This window comes from Delphinus delphis, chromosome 11 (assembly GCF_949987515.2).
Source record: "Delphinus delphis chromosome 11, mDelDel1.2, whole genome shotgun sequence".
In the NCBI taxonomy this organism is placed as follows: domain Eukaryota; kingdom Metazoa; phylum Chordata; class Mammalia; order Artiodactyla; family Delphinidae; genus Delphinus; species Delphinus delphis.
Window position 1 is genome coordinate 5,687,825 of NC_082693.1, and position 11,494 is coordinate 5,699,318.

Here is an 11,494-nt window from a genome sequence, read left to right on the forward strand (position 1 = left end):
CTGCGCGCCTGCCTGTCTGCATGGTGTGCGTCTCTTCCTCACGCCTCTGCCTCTGTCTTCTGCATCATCCCTTCCTACCTCCTGTGCATCCTTGAAGGCTCAGCCAGGCAGTCTTCTGCACGAGGTCACCCTCAGGACCCCGATGCCCACCAATGCATTGCATCTGCTTTTTAAGACAATGGGCACGTGCACAGTTTACGTAGTTTTCTTTGGCCACTCTGCTTCCTCTCTGACTGTGCTGTGGGTTCGCCGAGGGCAAGGCTGGGCTTCCATTAGGAAGCTGAGTACATAGTAGATGCTCTAGTTTGATTTGTTCACTCAGTGAATCACTGCTCCAAAGGACATGTGAACTTGAGTTCGTGTGCAGGAAAGGGATTTGTCAGACGGAGGGAGACAGGGCCGAGCCTGAGGTCTCGTTCAGATGCAGGGGGATGACAGCGATTACCTGAAATCCCGTCCTGCCCCCTCAGGACTTTGCGCATCTGTCAGGGAAGGTTTCGGGATGATTGGGTTATGAATTTGGCCCATAGTTCTCTGCTTCCATGTGATTGCATACGAAGGAGAATTACGGACAAGGAAGAAATTGCTGCTCTTTGGGGTCTTTTTTTTTTTTTTTTTTTGCGTGTTTCCCAGAAGAGGGCAGCATCTCCCTAAGATTTCTCTCATCCGGTGGTGCAGCCCTTCCTGGCAGTCTTAGAGGGAATAGTGGATTCATTGGTAGCAGAAAATGGTCTCAGGTCCCTCCATTCGGATTCACGGATTCACGGGGGAAGGGGATAGCCATGGGAGAAGGTGTGTGTTGGGGGGTGGGGTGGTTTGGGGGAGGTGGCCTGCTCCCTGGGGAACAAGTTTTTTCAGAAGGTCACTTGCCCACAGTGGCTTAAGAACACGGTCCCATCAGAAGGCATTAGTGGGTGTTTGGAAACCTGGCAGAGCTTTTGTGCCCTGAAGCCGGAAGGTGAGAGTGCAAGGTAGTAGGTAGAGGGCAATCTGGCTGGAACCTTCTGCCGGGCCCATCCTCATCAGTCTGGGCACCGGGAGAGCACACAGTTGCTTCTAAGGCAGGACTTTGGTGGGCAGGTGGGTGACTCAGTCACTCAGCTAGTTAGAGCTAGGACAAGCCCTGGGATCTGCTAACATCTGTCCACCCCTCCCCCACCACTAGGAAGGGACAAGGTCAAAGGTAGTGTCTGAACTTCATTCCCACCAACACCGGTCCCACCGGTTCTCGCCAAAATTAGAGACATGGTAGGGCCCCGGGCCATTGACTTGTCTTCACTTTTTAGTAAACAACCAGGAAGGCAGATGGGGGAGACCTCACGGGTGGAAATCGATGCTCGTGGACAGTTGCCTGATCTCTGGGTCAGGTGGTGAACGCGTCAGCCAGGCAGGGGCGCAGCAGGCCAGGGAGGGACTCCAGGGCGGGGTTCCTGGGGCTGTCTTCCTCCGTGCTCTCTTTTCTCTTCTGGATGTCTTTATCTGCGGGCGGCATGTTTGCTGGAAACAAAAGAGCAGCAGCTAGAAGCGCCTTTCAAGTTTGGAACTGAAAGGATCTGAAGTTGGTGGAGGGAGAGGATCAGGTGGGGTGAGGTAGGTGGCGTGGTCCCGTGTGCCTGAATGACCGCACTCAGCGACACCCTCCCAAACTAGCCCAGATTCCCTAACTCTGTTCTTGCGTCCAGGGCAATGGGGACTGACGTTAAGGAAGCCTTCAGTGTCAGAAGTGTCGTTCTCCCTCGGTGAAGCCCTGACCTTGCTTTAGCAGGAGACCAGCCTTACCGTGCGACACCCCAGGAAGCACGTTTACCCTGTATGCTGGGCAAGTGGACGAAGGCAAAAGCCTCCTTCCCTTCCACGCCTCTGGCTGGAGACCTCTGTGCGTGCAGGGAAATCAGCACAGTTGCTTGCAAGCCTCAGAAGGCTAGCCTGTGCTCCCAGACTGCGCCTTGGTTTACATTTGCCTCTTCTGGCTCCTCCGGATCAGCATTCACTCTGCATTTCCTGGTCTTTGTGGTTCGTCAGCCCCTTAACGTTGCTTTAGCTTCACTGGCGTGTTGTGTGTGAGGATGATTTATGAGTTAGAAGCCTCCCAACCTCTGGCATGCTGGAACTGTTCCTTGAATGTGGCTCCGTTGTGAGCTGCTGTCATCATAACTTATATCAAAAGCATCTCTTGCCCCCCAGGACATGACTGTGTTTTGAAAGCATTTCTGTCCTATGTTGCTTGTGTAGATATCTGGGAGAAAGCTTCTTCCATTTCTGTTCAGTTTGTGGAGAAGGGTTTTAGCGATGCCTCCGTCGTACAGTCTTCAGCCCTGAAGCTCTTACTGTCTAGGCTCTGGTCCCAGTTCCACTGCCAAGCTGCCGGGCAACCTTGGACAAGTCACTGCCATGTTTAACACCTCATCTCACCAGCTTCATATTTTATCTCTGGAAGCAGAAAGAAAATGAAGTTTTCTGCCAGTAGGCTGAGAAAAGTCGTTCCAAATACAAACTGAATAGGATCAGAGAATCAAGGAAGCACACGCTCAGGGAGGTTGGTGAGTCAGCAGAAAAATATTGCCATTTCGGGTGTCCATCTGCCTATGTTTAACTCTTCATCTGAGGAAGGGGTGAAGTGTTGGAAAGTGTTGAATATTGGCAAAAATGGGAAATGAGATCAAAGCCTCGGATCTTTGGGACAGGACATACCACTGCTGGCCCTTGTGAGGACAGCTGCTCTGACAGCTGTGCCCTCCAGAATATGCTGTGGGCATCAGCCTGGAAGCAGGGTCCCTGGCTGTGCCTGATACCCAATAGGGATGCTGTAAATATCTGGGAAGTGAGTGGACAAGTGACTGTCCCTGGTTTGGGCTGGTGCCACTTAGAGGGCATCCAGAGTGCAGTGGAGGGCGGGGCTTGGGCAAGAGGGACATTCCTGCTGCTGGATCATGGTGAGAGTGACACTTCATGAGAGCCCAACCCTTTGGAAAGCCCTGTGCTTTAGTCCTGCGCTGACACCCCAACCCACGATGGAGAGCCAGCTCCAATGGCATGCAGAGATGCACGGAGTCAAAGAGGCAACCAGAGGGAAGGAAGGGACACAGCTTCTGCAAGTTGGTGCTGAACGAGACCCAAGACTCACGTTCAAGACAGCCCATAAACCCAGCACCAAGGAAAATTCTGCCTCTGCTTCTTTCTCTTCCATTGGACCCTCTTGGGCTGCCCTTTTTTTTTCTTTTTTTAAAACGTGCCTCAGAGAACTTTCTTTAGGGATAGTTGAACTATTTCCCCATTTTTATTTTATTTATTTTTAAAATGTATTTATTTTATTTATTTGGCTGCGTTGGGTCTTCGTTGCTGCATGTGGGCTTTCTCTAGTTGCAGTGAGCGGGGGCTACTCTTCGTTGGGGCATGGGCTTCAGTAGTTGTGGAGCACGGGCTTCAGTAGTTGTGGCTCGCGGGCTTAGTTGCTCCACGGCATGTGGGATCTTCCCGGACCAGGGCTCGAACCTGTGTCCCCTGCATTGGCAGGAGGATTCTTAACCACTGTGCCACCAGGGAAGTCCCTTGGGCTGCCCTTTTATGTCTTCATTTCCCTTGACCTAGGGAAAATTGACTTTTGCATGGAGTATAGAGCCCTATGAGTTTTAGCATATATAGAATCATGTAACTGCCACTATAATCAGGATACAGGACAATTCTACAACCCTAAAGACCTGCCTTATGCTACCCCATTGTAGGTTCTCTTTCCCCATGTCCGCAGCCTCTGGCAATCACTGACCTTTTCTCTATCACTGTAATTTTGTCTTTTGAGAATGTCATATAAATGAAATCACACAGGGTGTAACCTTCTGAAACTAGCTTCTTTCACTCAGCATAACGCCCTTGAGATCCACCCGAGTTGTGTGTGTATCCACACTTCTTCATTATTATTCTTTTTATGACTGAGTACCATTCCATCGTATGAATGGACCACTGTTTGGTTATCCATTCACCTGTTGAAGGGCTTTGGGGTTATTTCCAGTTTTGGGTGATTACGAATGGAGCTGCTATAAGTATGTATATACAGGTTTTTATGTGAATAGGAATTTTCATTTCTCTCTGTTAAATACCTAGAAGTGGGGTTACTAAGTCATAAGATATGTTTAACTCTATAGGAAACTGCTAACCTGTTTTCAAGAGTGGCTGTGATGTTTTGTATTCCCACCAGCAGAGTGTGAGAGCTCCAGTTCCTTTGCATTCTTGTCAGCACTTAATACTGTCAGCACTTTTTTATTGAGCCATTCTAATAGCACATGTTTTTAATTTGAGTTTCTCTTAATGGCTGTGATTTTGAACATCTCTTCATGTGTCTAGTTTCCATCCATATTTCCCTGTGGTGAAGTATTTCTTCAAACCTTTCCCGCATTTTTAAACTGGTTTGTTTTTTCTCCTTATAATTGAACTCTGAGAGTTCTCTCTATATTCTGAATATAAGTCCTTTATCAGAGTTATGTTTTTCAAATTTTTTCTCTTAATGTGCCTTTTCCTTCTTTTAACACTGAATTTCAAAGAACAGAAGTACTTAATTATGATAAAATCCAATTTCACAGTGTTTTATTTTAGGGGTCTGGCTTTGGTGTTTTATCTCAGAAATCCACGTCTAACCCAAGATTACAAAGGTTTTGTCCTATGTTTTCTTATAGAATTTTTAAGTTTTTAAGTTAATTTTTAAGATTTTAAGTTTTACCTTTAGGTCTATTGATCCACTTTGAGTTGATTCTTATATGTGGTATCAGCCATTGATTGAAGTTCATTTTTTTGCATACGCATATCCAATTATTCCAGCACCATTTTTTAAAAGTACTAATCTTTCTCCATTGAATTGTCTTTGAAACTTGGTCAAAAATCATTTGATCATCCATGTGTGGGTTTATTTCTAAACTCTCTATTCCACTTCATTCATCTATTTGCCAATCACTAAAAATACCTCATTGTCTTGATTACTATAGCCTTATAAGAAGTTTTGAAATCAGGGAGTATAAGCCCTCCAACTTGGTTCTCCTTTTTCATAGTTGTTTTGATTATTCTCATTCCTTTATCTTTACATATGAATTTTGAAATTAGCTTGTCAGTGTCTTAAAAAAAAAGGCTGTGCTGGGATTTTGATTGGCATTGCCATCTTTACTATTTGAGTCTGTCTTCCCATTTAAATCTTCTTTGATTTCTTCTATCTGCATTTTGTAGCATGCAGATCCTACCCATGCTTGTTAGATTTATACCTAAATATGGTCGGGCTTTGGAGCTATTATAAATTATATATATGTAAATTATACATATATGTATATAGATAGATTTAATTTCAGTTTCCAATTGTTCATTGCTGGTATCTGGAAATATGATTTATTTTTGTGTGTTGACCTTGTATGCTGTGACCTTGCTAAGTTTGTGTATTAGTTCTAGAAATTTTTTGCAGGTTCCTTGGGATTTTCTACATAGGCAATCATATAATCTGCAAATAGTGATAACTTTCTCCGTGTCTGATCTAGATAACTTTCTTTTCTTTTTCTTTATTGCACTAAGAATTCCTGTATGATGTTGAATAGAAGTGATGAGAATGGACATCTTTGCCTTGCTCCTGATCTTAGACCAGCAGCATTCTGTCTTTGGCCATTAAGTATAATGTTAGCTACTGGCTTTTTTGTAGATGTCCTGCATCGGGTGAGGACGTTTCCTGCTATTCCTGGCTTGCTGAAACTTTGTCTTATGCATGGATATTGAGGTCTGTCAAATGCTTTTTCTGCATCCATTACTATTATTGTGTGGGTTTTTTTCCCTTTAGATATTAATATGATGTACTATATTGATTAATTTTGGATATTGAATTCCTGAGATAAGCCCTACTTTGTCATGGTGAATTGTTCTTTTTATACCCATGCTCATTTTTAACATTATTTTAGTTGATATACTCTCTGTGACCTTCCCAAAAGGTAAAGGTTTCTCATACCTTCCTGGGCATCAGTTCCTGAGATTATTGGACTGAGAGTTTCCTGAAGTCACATTTTAGAGGGAAGGGATGGTGTGATGTGCACATGGATAAACCAAGAAGTCCCTGTAATATAACAGGAATCTTTTGGATGAGTGACCGGAAGATCTCTGTCATTTCATGGCTTCTGTACTATTCCTATTCATGCTTGGTGGATTTTTTTTCCCCCATCTCATTCCCAAGACAGAAATTTTGTATGATTTTAAGTTCCAAATGACTAATCTAATAGACTAAAATCTCTACTCATTCATTTATTCAATAAATATTTATTGAGAGCCTATGACGTATCAGGAGCTGTTCAATGCTGGGGATGATATTATAGGTAAAAATTTAGTTCCCACCTTCATGGGACTTATAGTTTGGTGGAGGAACCAGACGTGAATCAGACAGACACACAGATGCTAATAGGAGAGAGTGCTGGCATACCATTTTATGGTCGTATATCATTTTTCTACTTCAAGGTCCTCAGTTAAGAATTATGTTATATTACAATTTCGTTATCTATCCTGATTTTTAAGACCATGTGTAGGCAAGCGGTTTAGCTCATGCTGGCTACGCATGATGTTAGGACTTCAACTTCTGGCTGAATTGATGATAAACAAAGGGAAAAATGATGACTCCATGAGAAAGATCCATTCATATGTTTCCTCTCCTCTTACAGAATGCCTTCAGTTGAGAGGATGCTCAAGAAGACAAGGTATCTTGAGAAACTGCAAGAAATGTTATGGGGAGAAGTGGGGAAGAAGAGAGGAAAGTTTTCAGGCTAGTTGGACTCTGGAAATTCCAGTCCCCGCCCCCCTTACTCATACTGGGACCCCCCAGTTGCCAAGTGAAAGCAAGAAGTAGGAGGAGAGTGAGGCAGAAAATGTAGTGAAATGTAACTTGGGAAAGGAGAACTGCTGATGCATTCCTGGCATTCAACACAAAGTAGAGGCCAACCTAAGTCACATAAGGATTTAGGTAGGAGGGTCTCTGAGCATCCATGGGGGCAGTAGATATCTTGGATTTGGGGACTAGAAGCATTCCTAGAGATCTACTGGTCCAACCCCCTGATTTAAAAAATTAGGAAATTGAGACTCCAAGAGGGAAGTGACTTTACCTTAGAGTCATCTAGCAGGCTAGTAGCTGGAGTGGCTCTGAAACTTAGGACTGGGACTTCCAGAAGGGATCTCTCATCTCTTCCTCCTATTGATGGAGACTGAGACCCCAAACAGGGACAGGAACACAGAATCAGAGCAGCGTCATGGTCTCTAGACCCCAATGGAGAAAGGAGAAAGTTGGTAAACATAGCCATTCCTAATCCAAAGCTGGAAAGGTCAGATTACGTACTTACTGATAGTATAATGATTATAAGCAACATTAACTGAGCACGTACGTGCCAGGCACTGTTCTACATGCTCAACTGCTTTAATCCCTTCAACAGCGCCATGAAGTAGGTGCCAGTGTTATTTCTGGTTTATAACTGTGAAAACTAAGGCGCAAGAGAGGTTAACGAAGCTGCTTAAGGTGACACAGTCAATAAATGGCAAAAGTGGAATTAAATCTAGGTGATCTAAGTTCAGAGCCAGCCACTTAGCCATATGCTAAAATGTTTCAATGCAGACTGAACACCACTTAGGTGCTCCAGTCCTAATTCCTCACACAGAAAAGCATTCCACACCCGATGGAACCAGATTTATTGCCTCCTCCAGCCACCTGGTACCTGCGCATCAGAAAACTTGAGCATCCTGTCTTCGAGGTGGGCCTCAGGACACAAAGCCTGTGTGCTGCCTTTGAAAGGAAAAAGTCTAGTGGTTCTAGAAACCACTCATGCTGAAAAGAAAGCTGGCTGCTGACCCGAAGTACCAGTGTTCCCTTCTCCCACTTACTCTAGTGCTGTTGGCAGTGCGCCAGGGTCTCTAAAGCACACTCAGTCTCCATTCTTTTATAATTCTGTTCCACCATTGTTAGTCTTCTGGGTATTACCCAGTGCCCATAAAGCATATTAAATTAATTTCTGCTTCCTCACTTGACATTTATATTGAGAAGCAACTCTGTGATGGGGCAGGGAGGTTGCCTGGAAAAATGCTAAATTAATATCCAGTTGAGAGACGGGTACCACCTTCTTTTGATTACATAAGATATGTGCCTCTTCAATTGCCTGATCATAACTGCCTACTGTCAGTTGGAACAGAAGCTAACTGCCCTCTCTAGGAATCAGATGATCTGATCAGAATCAGAAGGCTTTCTTCAAAGAGGATAGACTCAGGGTTTTCCTCATGCTTTCTATACCCATGTCCCTGTTGAGTACTGATCAATATGGCAAGGAAGGTTCCTTCACATTCCCTTCAACAAAGACTTATGGAAAGTAGGAAGGAGGGCGGTCCAAGAGAGGGACCAATCATAGCATCCCTCACATCAATGTTTGCCATGTATTACATTGTATTTCCCAAGCCACCTGCTTGATTTCATCTTGTAGAGATCGGTGTTGCCATTGTGTCCTCTTGAACTCACCCTGACTGCTAGGAATGGCCATGGGATAGTGTGGAGGTGGGCGAGATAGTGAGGCACACACTGGAACAGTCTCCCCAGAGAGTTGCCATAGCTGCGATACTTCCCATTTCCATTGTTTCCTTACATTTCAAAGTATTTTTACATGTGCTATTTACATATACATTCACCAGATGTTTACTGAATGTCTACTGTGTACCACGTCCATATCTCAGGGCAAACAGTTGGGATACAGTAGTAATAAATACAAACGAAAGAAGTTTGTCCTCATGAACTTACATAGAGCAGAAGTTATCTCAAATGCTTCTCATTATGATGCGTCAGGGAGGCTGGACCAAGAGCTATGAGTCTCCTTTATGATTAAGATAAACCGAGGCTCAGAGAAGTTAAACGTCCTAATTAATGTACACAACTAGATAGTGGCAGAGCCTGGAAAGCCCAGACCACCTAAATCCTTCGCTATTACTCTTTCCGGCATAATGTTCTCTCTTGACTTGCACCATGAAGGTCCTGCTAGAACCTCATGAAGTCATTTTGATCATCACCTTCCGTTTCCTGTCCCCCATTCAAGCCTCTCGGCAGCACCACATGTCAAGAGAAGAGGGTTTTGCATGTTCCCACGGCACCCACCCATTCCAACAAATCACAGCTCCCTCTTCCTTGAAATTCTGTTGTGTCTTGAATTTAAACTCTTCATGCTACGAGCTCATTACTTCCCGTCTTCCTCCATTCTCCGTGGAAGTGAAGTGAGGCATCTTTGATGGACCTGAGGACAATCCCCAAAGCTCCTCCTCTCTGGAGCCATTGACAGATGTCTACATCCAGCCCTGACTTGTTTTGTCTCAATTAATCAGCAAACTGTAGTGAGAGTTTAGTCATTTTCACCCCTATTTTAGTTCCTCTTATAGAGTTAAAATGACTGTTTTACCTATCAGACCAAAATTTAATGGCTAAAACAAGATTTAAGAAGTAATATCACCTATATGCGGAATCTAAATTTTAAAAAATGACACAAATGAAATTACTTACAAAACAGAAACAGGCACACAGACTTCAAGAACAAACTTTTGGTTACCAGGGGTAAAGGGTGGGTGGAGGGATAGACTGGGAGTTTGGGATTGACATGTACACACTGCTATATTTAATATAGATGACCAACAAGGACCTACTGTACAGCACAGGGAATTCTGCTCAATATTCTGTAATAACCTAAATGGGAAAAGAGTTTGAAAAAGAAGTAACTCTGGGACCAGTTGATAAGTTCACGGAGGGGGGATTTCATGGTTTGTTGTTAGAATGAGGTTTTGGCAAGCTTCAGTCCAGCAAACAGTCTTTTAAAAAAGAAACTAGACCAAAAAAATGTTCAGAGGAGTTTTAACATAATAGAAAGAGATGAGAATTCAAGTCAAAACCAGAGTCAGTCTCAGCTCTGCTGTTTACTGTTTGTCTTGGGCTGATTGTTTAAAAGTCTCTGTGCACTTATCAAATTCAGTTACTAAAAGGCAAAACAAATAATACCTGGAAGGGTTTTTATTCAAGAAAAGGATAGAATATTTGTAAAAGGGATTTCTCCACCATAGCATGCAAGGTAAACAGTAGTGATTGGAATGATGGTCACTATTGCTAGTTGTGGAACGGAATAGGGCTGCAGTATAAACTCATGGATTATTTTATCACAGTCTGTTTGCAGACTTCATTTTTGTCTTCCACCTCCAGAGTGCCGGAATAGCTTGCCTGTGGTCTCTCCTTTCCCTCCCTAATACGGCAATGACACCTGGCCCATTTCTCATGCAGGAAAGTATTAAAGCTCTAGCAGGTATCTCCATGACAACAGAGATTGTTTTGTTTTCCCTGTATCCTCCGTACTGGGAACAGTCTTTCTTACAGCAGGCATCCAAAGATATGTATGGGAAGGATGAATATATCAGAACTTGCCTCAAGGCCCATGGGAGAAAGAGATCAGGAAGAACTTTGTGTAAAGAAAATGCAATGGTTGAGCCTTTGAATGGGGGAGAAGTGTTGATACTAATGTTACAGGAGACAAGGAAGGCTTTGTCCTGGCATGTGGGTATATGACTTGGGCTCTGAGGCAGACAACCTGTGATGTCTGCTAATCCCAAGGTCCCAACCTGTCCCAGGACTATCCCATAAGCTGAACATCCATGGTCTTACAGATTCTGACATGCAGGAACTACAAGGGCTCTTGTCCTCCACGCTGACCTACCCTTGGCTTGTACGACGAGAAAACTGAGGTCGAGAGAGTCACCCAGAAGCAGAGCAGAGACTGGAATCCAAGCTCCGGATTTTTAGTGAAAAAGACCCCTTTTCCTTCCAGAGGAAACATTCCATCATTTGAAAACTAAATGCTGATTGTTTGCGCGTTACTTTGCCTTGTTCAAGTGTGGAGAGAAGAATTGGTTTCTTTCAAAGTTTAGTGGTGGTCTTGTTTATAGGGGAATGCTGGACAGCCGAAAGATTTTACCAAGAAATCGCTGGGTTTCCTAACGATCCCTTGGTAATATTACCGAGGCCATCTCCTCATCCAGCCCGTGTGTGTTTTTCCTTCCCTCTTGAAATTGTCAAACTGACATAATTAACTAAGCTGTTAGCTAAATAAATCACTGGATCCCAGCAAGAATTTTTACTGAGATATCATTGCCCCCGCACCACACTGCGTGAAGGACTGTCAACACCGCGTTGATAGATGTATGGCAAAGGATTCTGTTTGAGAGACAGCTCTCTCCTTCTCCCTGAGCATCGAACATGGCTGGCAGGCTACAGAACAGATGTCATGGAGCGTATGTGAGAAACCCACCAATTCCTTAGAGTATTTTGATCCCACAAGGTTCACAGAGTCTGAAGGCACATGGAATGCAGACTGATAGCCCAGGGGTGGACTCCAGTCCTCAAGTAGAAGCTGCGGTTACTCTGCAGTTCTTTTTTTGTAGAGAACTGTGCTCTGACACAGGGGATGCCCTTACTAACCTCCAGAAGTCT

At 44.0% G+C, this 11,494-nt stretch overlaps 1 long non-coding RNA gene across 1 annotated transcript; it reads left to right on the forward strand.

Annotated features, from left to right (window-relative positions):
• The first annotated feature begins 1,430 nt into the window (after nucleotides 1-1,430).
• Nucleotides 1,431-10,932, forward strand: LOC132434390 (uncharacterized). The gene is made up of 4 exons (XR_009521298.1): nucleotides 1,431-1,590; nucleotides 5,669-5,743; nucleotides 6,669-6,704; nucleotides 10,672-10,932. It is a non-coding gene; the product is annotated as an uncharacterized lncRNA (long non-coding RNA).
• Nucleotides 10,933-11,494: the final 562 nt, after the last annotated feature.